General features: G+C 37.9%; 1 pseudogene; it reads left to right on the top strand.

The window, feature by feature from the left end:
* Window positions 1-6,936: 6,936 nt before the first annotated feature.
* LOC120528769 lies at window positions 6,937-8,444 on the top strand (annotated as a pseudogene).
* Window positions 8,445-9,083: the final 639 nt, after the last annotated feature.

Raw genomic sequence — 9,083 nt, 5'->3', positions numbered from 1 at the left:
TGGCCCTGTGTGAAAAAGTAATTGCCTACTGAACCTAATAACTGGTTGGGCCACCCTTACCAGCAATAACTGCAATCAAGCGTTTGCGATAACTTGCAATGAGTCTTTTACAGCGCTCTGGAGGAATTTTGGCCCACTCATCTTTGCAGAATTGTTGTTATTCAGCTTTATTTGAGGGTTTTCTAGCATGAACCGCCTTTTTAAGGTCATGCCATAGCATCTCAATTGGATTCAGGTCAGGACTTTGACTAGGCCACTCCAAAGTCTTCATTTTGTTTTTTTCAGCCATTCAGAGGTGGATTTGCTGGTGTGTTTTGGGTCATTGTCCTGTTGCAGCACCCAAGATCGCTTCAGCTTGAGTTGACGAACAGATGGCCAGATATTCTCCTTCAGGATTTTTTGGTAGACAGAAGAATTCATGGTTCCATCTATCACAGCAAGCCTTCCAGGTCCTGAAGCAGCAAAACAACCCCAGACCATCACACTACCACCACCATCATACTGTTGGTATGATGTTCTTTTTCTGAAATGCTGTGTTCCTTTTATGCCAGATGTAACGGGACATTTGGCTTCCAAAAGTTCAACTTTTGTCTCATCAGTCCACAAGGTATTTTCCCAAAAGTCTTGGCAATCATTGAGATGTTTCTTAGCAAAATTGAGACGAGCCCTAAAGTTCTTTTTGCTTAAAAGTGGTTTGCGTCTTGGAAATCTGCCATGCAGGCCGTTTTTGCCCAGTCTCTTTCTTATGGTGGAGTCGTGAACACTGACCTTAATTGAGGTAAGTGAGGCCTGCAGTTCTTTAGACATTGTCCTGGGGTCTTTTGTGACCTCTCGGATGAGTCATCTCTGCGCTCTTGGGGTAATTTTGGTCGGCCGGCCACTCCTGGGAAGGTTCACCACTGTTCCATGTTTTTGCCATTTGTGGATAATGGCTCTCACTGTGGATCGCTGGAGTCCCAAAGCTTTAGAAATGGCTTTATAACCTTTACCAGACTGATAGATCTTAATTTCTTCTGTTCTCATTTGTTCCTGAATTTCTTTGGATCTTGGCATGATGTCTAGCTTTTGAGGTGCTTTTGGTCTACTTCTCGGTGTCAGGCAGCTCCTATTTAAGTGATTTCTTGATTGAAACAGGTGTGGCAGTAATCAGGCCTGGGGGTGGCTACGGAAATTGAACTCAGGTGTGATACACCACAGTTAGGTTATTTTTTAACAAGGGGGCAATTACTTTTTCACACAGGGCCATGTAGGTTTGGATTTTTTCTCCTAAATAATAAAAACCATCATTTAAAAACTGCATTTTGTGTTTACTTGTGTTATATTTGACTAATGGTTAAATGTGTTTGATGATCAGAAACATTTTGTGTGACAAACATGCAAAACAATAAGAAATCAGGAAGGGGGCAAATAGTTTTTCACACCACTGTATTCATAGTATATTTTAATAACAGAGCGTATCGGAGCAGACCCCATCGACACCCACATGCCAATTTAGAGCTCAAAATGCTTAAGTACCCGGAGTAAAAAAGGGCTCTGTATTCTTGAAACTTAATAATCTAAATCTATAGCCTAATGGCAATATTTAAACATCGGAAAACAGAAGAAGGCTATGATAAGTTTCAGCAAGAAAGGACACCAATAATTTTAGCACTAAATTTACATCAATTTCCATCTCTTTTCACTGATATATTTTCAGATGAAAGGTCAGCCTTCTGTCAATGATGGTCCTGAAATATTTACAGTATATCTATAATGCTGACCCAAACCACCGTCTACACCTTTACCACAGATTTTTAGTTTAGTCTTCACCAGTGATTTACTGTATAATCCAGAATGATACACTCAGCATACCAATATTTTCATCTTGCAAAACTGGTTCCCCACTTACACCTAATGCTGTTAGGATAGGGATTGAGTCCCCTAAAATCTGGGTCTGGAAAATAAATGGAATAACTCTTAAGAATTACAACCATACACAAATGGGCTACCACCCTTCACAAGGCACATTAGTTTCCAGAGTCTCAAAAATGCATTTTATTTTTATTAGACCTGCTAAAAATTGAAATGCATGTAACATTTGATAAATGTTTAACTGTACAGACTAGTACTGAAATGTTTTCCCTTAGAGATATATACATTTGGATGATTAGTGTCTCCATATTCCATTGATTTATTTTGCTTCATCTTTTTTGTCTGCTTTCCTTGTGAACTTCACCGTGTTTAAAGGGACAGCAATGCCTAACATATATACACAACACTAATGCATCTGCATACTTTAGAAGCATTTTATTAGTAATAAAAGTCTGAAACATGCAAATTAACAAATATTGTCATTTGCATGACAGTAGAGGAAATCATGTGTAGATAATACTAATTAGGGTTTTTTCCTGTATAATAAAGCAGTCCATTCATGTGCCAGAATTATACATGTGAGTCCTTGGTTCGATCTGTCTGCTCAGAAATAATTTTACATGAAAATTTTCACTCTCATGTCTGCTAAGAAAAGATGTGCCTCAGGGGCTCATTCCATAGTTATTACCACTTTGGTTGTTCATTTTCCTAAAGTATCAGAGCCAGATATCATGTTATATTCTGATGACACTGTTATCTCGTTTGATGATAAATCTTTGTTCAGTTTGGCAGCTGAGGTTCATTGTTATTTTTAATATGCCCAGCTGGCTTCGGGGAAGTCTACATTTAATGAAAAGAAAGCTATGTTTTGCTCACAAAACTCGTTTCCAAATAATCTAATATTATATTTCTGCCCTTTTTACTGATATAGCTTGGCAAAAAATAAAATTAACTTATTATTTATGTGTTACATTTCATTAATTGTATAATATTGCACCCCATCCATCCAATGTGAATTTGCTAAAAATGTGATTTTTTTTAAGATGAATGAATAATTATTTACTTTTGACAACAATAAAATATTATGCACGACAAATAGGAAAAACCTTGGTCCATCATATTGTGTTTAATCTGTTCTACTCCATACGTTTCCACTGTCATGGGTTTTTGTGTTTAGATATGTGATCTAACATTAATAACATAGACATTAATCCATTTCAACAAAGGGGGTGGAGATAAAAGTATACAACATGAATTTAGAAACATAAGCTCTTCCAATTTCTATATTTAGTTATACATATTAAGCTGTGTTATCAGCACAATTAAAAGAAGTAGTACATCAAAACTAACATTAATTTGTCATCTCGCTGTGTATCCATAAGTAATTAAATGTCCCACTCCTAAAGTATTACAAGATGTAAGGTGCCAGAATACATGCTTTAATATGCATTTTTTTCAGGAATAATGTGCTACAATTACGGCATTGGTCATATGTGATTATATAGAAGAATGCTGCCAGGCTGCTGTAAATCCTCTCTGTTCACTGGGTGTTTTGAGGAGGGTACCAGTCTGACTTCCACTTTTGGAGAACCATCCCAGAAGATGACCCTCCTCGTTGAGGTTTTGTTGTTAGGCCACAGAAGGCTAGCAGGAGGCACATTACCTTCTGGCTGACAGAGGGTAGCATTTCATCCCAAATCAATAAAAATAGGCCCCTGTGTGACGCTTGGGTTGCCTGCAGCTGTCCTAATATTGCACATTGATAGTCATTTTATGTAAATTTGATAAGATATTAAGTTTCCTAATATTTTTTGTTTAAAAACTAATTTTTTGTTGTTTTTTTTTTTCTTTTTTGGGGGGCTTTCTAAGTCTTTTTGTTGATTTTATATTGCTAAATTAAGTTTTGTGTTTTTGTCTACTTTATTTAAAGGTTGTGCTTGTATGGATTTAAAAGTTATTTTATTCAAAAATAAAACATTGTTTTATTTTGTCTTTTGTTATGAGTGTCCTGCTGAATAGTTTTAAGTTGTTTATGTTGCACTGGTCTCTTTAAATTTATTTTTTATTTAAGGAAAAAAAAAAGTGTTGTGTTTCACAAAATGGAGAAAAGCTCTTTTGTTTACTTTGTGAATTTAGTTAGCATTTCTACTTTTTATATTTTATTTCTTTGTTAGTAGTAAATTTTCTCCAGTTGTTTCACTGTTGCATTCTTCTACTAAAAATATTTTAATGTATGATTTTTGTTGTATTATTTTATTTTTAGTTAGTTTAGGGTTGTGTTATTTATATTTTACTGGATTCCTAGATCTAGTTATTACATTTTATTTTAATTTTAGTTGTCATTTGATTTTCATTGTGTTACTGTTGTTTTTTTTGTTTGTTTTTAAGTGTGGCTAAAAAAATGAAAATAGTGTTTTTTATTCTGTACTTTTATATTGCATTGTTGAATATCTGATTATTTGGTATGTGGTAAACTACTTTTTTTCTGGATTTTTTTTTTGTTAAGATCATTTAACTTTGGGAATTTGGGAAATATACATCTCTAGATTTGTACCCAATCCCCCCCACCTGCCCGAACGTGAGGTGATTTCACTCTCCACCAGCATGTTAGTTTTCCTTGTGCCTATATCTGTTCTGTTAATAAATCTAGACAGGCCTCTGGTTGGGATTTTTGTTTCTCAAATGTTACAACTTAGAGTTAGGGTCATGGTTAACACTGCGATGAGGGTGGAGTATGGAGGTGGTTTGCAGTATAGTGGGGGCCGAGTGAGAGAGTGAAAAAAAAGGTTCAGTTGACATCACCAGTAAGCACTCTGCTTGCTGTATTCAGAGGCAATATCTGCTCGACCAACTCCGGGAGTTCTCCTTTTATCTGAAGATAGTAAGGCTATTGTAATCCAAGCTGGACACCAGCAATTACCACAGTGCAAACCTGTCTGCGGCAATACACATCCACACCCTAAAGACATCCTGTCCAGTTGACTGGTGACTAAACTGGACATGAGCAAGAGTGGCCATGTGCAATGTGTGTGCCCTGAAGTACGTTGACATCCAATGTGAGGTCTGATCCAACTATAACTCTGGTGCTGATGTGTCCGTGTGACTTTTTGCATGATTAGAAGATTAACATAACAGAAAAGACATTAATGCTTCTATAAATAAATACTGTAAGCATGCCATATGCAGGTTTCAACCTTTATCTCCTCTCTCTCTCATTTTCTCTTTTCCTGTGCTAGTATAGAGTATAGAGTCGAAAAAATGGTAAGTAGTTCTGCTTCACTGATTCAGTGTCCTTGGTTTAAATTCTGTATCTGGTTAATGTCCATGTTGAGTTTGCACAGTATGTTTGTGTAGTGTATGTTTTGTAACTGGGTACTTAGGTTTTTGGTTACATTCCCTGTCTATCACCCTTTCCAAGGCCATTTCCTTCCTTGTGCTCAGTCCTGCTGGAAATGTCTCCAGCCCATCATGAACCTGAACTGGCTTAGTTAGGTTTGAGAATGATATGGTATGGAGAATGTCATTTTATGTAAGTACAAGGTTTGATTACACCTGCCAAGCAGTTACTTTTGGTTGTTTGTATATACAGTAAACTGCTTGTTAAAAAGAGCTATTCATACAGGACTTTTATCTACTACATTTACCAGTCTACTTAAGTTAATAGAGCTTTTTATATACTATAGTGAAAGAAATGCTTTGTGTTGAACAAAAGAATGGTTATGCCTTATATAAAGAACTAACAGATATGGTCCTTTATTGAGGAAAGCTATTAAAATGACTTGTAAAAAATGTTACATGTTGATCTGAAATACTCAAGAAATGCAATTAAGAATAAACCGTTATCAATAACAGCTTCACATTTTGCCTTAATCAATTTCTCTTTGTATGTCATGAAAAATAAAATGTGAATGAGGAATAGAAATCAAGTTTTATCTACTTATGCCATCAACAATACATTTTGATCAGCTCATCACAATGTTGTCAAACACAGTGATCTGTATAAAGATGAATTTTAGTTTCTTTCATGAAATAAATTACAGATTACATTAGAAATATTGGTATTAAATTCAGTGTAGAATACATTGTTCCACCATTTTAAATTTTTTAAGAATACTAACAATACTGGCTTCTTTATAAGAATGTGTTTGTGCGTGTGTGTGTCTGTGAGTGAGTGAGTGAGTGAGTGAGTGAGTAAGAGTGTACTGTGATGTACTGTATTAATATTTGCTGCTAGCCATCTATCCAGTGCCATTTTTGATAAAATAGATGAATGGATTTCACCTGTAGTAATACAATAGACAAATGGTAAATGGTACACAGTCATTGGCACTCGCACAAGTTCATTCAGGGACAGTTTCAAATATAAATCACAAGGCTGCTGAACAGAATAGATATTGTTACATAAGAGTCAGTGCACAGGTATAAAACATGTAATATATTGTATATATACTATATACAATTATGTATTACATTCTAATGGTGACGCAGGGTTCATGTCTAGGGTCCTCCCTGTGTGGAGTATGCATGTTCTCCCCTTGTCTGAATGGGTGTCCCCCGGATTCTCCGGTCTCCTCCCACTCTCCAAAGATATGCAGATTAAGTGAATTGCTGATATTAAATTGGCCCTACTGAGTGTTTGGTTTTTGGGTGTGCCCTGTCCATGGTTTGTTCCTGTCTTGTGCCCTATGCTACCTGGGATAAGCTCCAGCCCCTCCTGCAACCCTGATCTAGATTGGGTGGGTTAGAAAATTACATGACATTTTAACTATTTTATAGTTTTAGATATTTATTTTTGTATTGAATTTTATTAACTATTTTAAGGAGACATATAAGTATGAATTTCATTGTATAATGTACACATAACAATAAACTTGACTTAAATAAAGTATGAATTAAAGTGCAGTGAAAGTGTGCCCTAGCCAAGCTACATCCATATACGTGTCTAGTACATACGGTTAGACAAATTATTTTAAAAAAAGCATTTGATGAATCTTTCCTATAAAATTAATAAAATGTGATATAAAATTCAGTAAAATACAAATGTTTTCATTGTATACATGTAAAAGTTATTTTTTTCTTTCAAAAATGTCCATTTCACAAAAGGAAACCTCATTGGTTTTGCTCTGCCTGAAACATCTTGAAATGGAAAACGCCATTGACAGGGGAACCTATCACCGTTTGTATGCTGGGGAGGCCACCCCCTGCGTTTATGGCCTTCCCAAGATACACAAGGAAGAAGCCCCCCTCAGACCCATTGTCAGAAGCAATTAACTCTGTCACTTACAACATTGCCATAGACCTAGCCAAAATCCTGGCACCTACAGTTGGACACACGGACCACCACATCCACAATTCAGAGGAATTTGCTTTCAAGGTCAGGAAGCTGAAACTGGATATGGATGAAACCTTGGTATCTTTTGACGTCACATCTCTCTTCACCAGCATCCCCACCACTGTTGCATTAACAGCTGTAAGGAGGAGACTGGAAGAAGATGGCACCCTCACCACCAGGAGCAACCTTAACCCAGATCAAATCTGCTTGCTCTTGGATCTGTGTTTGAACACCGCCTACTTCTCATACAGAGGTGACTTTTACAGACAGTGACATGGCTGTGCCATGGGTTCCCCAGTGTCACCCATTGTAGCCAACTTCTACATGAAAGAAATGGAGGAGAACACACTCAACTCTTTCCTAGGGATGACACCAACCCACTGGTTCAGATATGTCGATGACACTTGGGTAAAGATCAAGATCCAGGAGGTACAGTCCTTTACAGACCACATTAAGATACCTGGCTGGCTTTTCTGGATTGTGCAGTCATCATTGTGACTGAGGGAAAGCTAGAAATAGAAATCTACAGAAAATCCACCACAGAGCAGAGAACATCCCCACTTCCACAGAAGCTAGGAAGAAGGAAAACAAGCATTTGAAGACAGCCCTTAAGACCTATGTATATCCCAAATGGGCCTTTAACAAGTCAGGATCTTGTTCCAGAAAAAGAACAACAGAACAGTCGGAGTCCCAGAACCAACAGAAGAACCTGGTTATTCCATACATGGCTGGTGTGTCTGAAAAGTTAAAAAGCATTTTTGGAAAACACCACATACCTGTCCACTGCAAACCCACTAACACACTGAGACAGAGACTCACCCACGCCAAAGACCGGATACCGAAACAGAAGAAAAGCAATGTAATATATGCCGTTCAATGCAGCAAAGAGTATCCTGAACTATACATTGGAGAGATCAAACAGCCGCTTCACAGTAGGATGGCCCAACACAAAAGGAGTAACACCTCAGGGCCATAATCAGCTGTGTACCTTCATTTGAAGGACAACTGACACTCATTTGAGGACATTATTGTCCAGATATTGGATAGAGAAGACAAGTGGTTTGAGAGAGGGGTGAGGAAAGCTTTGCATGTGCAAATCAACAACCCCTCACTCAACAGAGGTGGAGGCCTTAGGCATAACCTATCTTCAATTTATCATGCTGCGCTTTCATCCATCTCCAGGAAATCAGGCCCAATTCACAGCTCCACCAGGTGGGCCACTCTTAATGACCCACTCTATGGGGATAGGAGGGGCTGTTAAAAGGTGTGACGGTGACATCTACCCACACCTCCCCCTTCCTTTGTTTTACTCAATGAGCCTATTCAGGGCATGTGTGAAGTGAAACTAACCTACAGGATAAAATTGTGGTCTCTAACAACATTCCTCAGACTGAAGAAGCTGCTTGGATGAGCAGTGAAACGTATCTACCTAACAAAAAAGAAGTCCAGTTGTCATGACTCATGGGCTAGCATCCCAGCTGGGATTAGTCCCATTTCCTTAACCAGCTAAGTGGTTAATATTAACAGAGACATTTGGGGAGGATTCATTTCAAAACTGTATGCTCCCCTGACCCTCAAGATAGCAGCAACCTTGGGCTTCAGATACCCACAGGGAACTGTAGTGCAGTGGGGCAGCCCTGCTGGGGTTAATAGGTGCCACCAGAGTGTGCTGCTGGGAGTTATGCTTCCTACGTTAAGGGATTTCCTTTGCTCTGGCACTGGAAGTACTCCAAGGTCCAAGATAAAAGGACCTGCTCAACATCATCCATGGAGTTGGATTCAGGTGTAAGAGACCAAAGCTCTCCTGGGAGGTGTGGAGGAAGACAAGAGAGAGAGAAAAAGAATTGTGGTTGGTTTATATCACTTTTTAAGCCTCTGTGCAAGAGAATATGTACGAATA

The sequence above is a fragment of the Polypterus senegalus genome, chromosome 4 (assembly GCF_016835505.1).
Source record: "Polypterus senegalus isolate Bchr_013 chromosome 4, ASM1683550v1, whole genome shotgun sequence".
Lineage (NCBI taxonomy): Eukaryota > Metazoa > Chordata > Cladistia > Polypteriformes > Polypteridae > Polypterus > Polypterus senegalus.
Note: the sequence above shows the minus strand (reverse complement) of the source record. Positions and strands in the feature narration are given on the sequence as shown.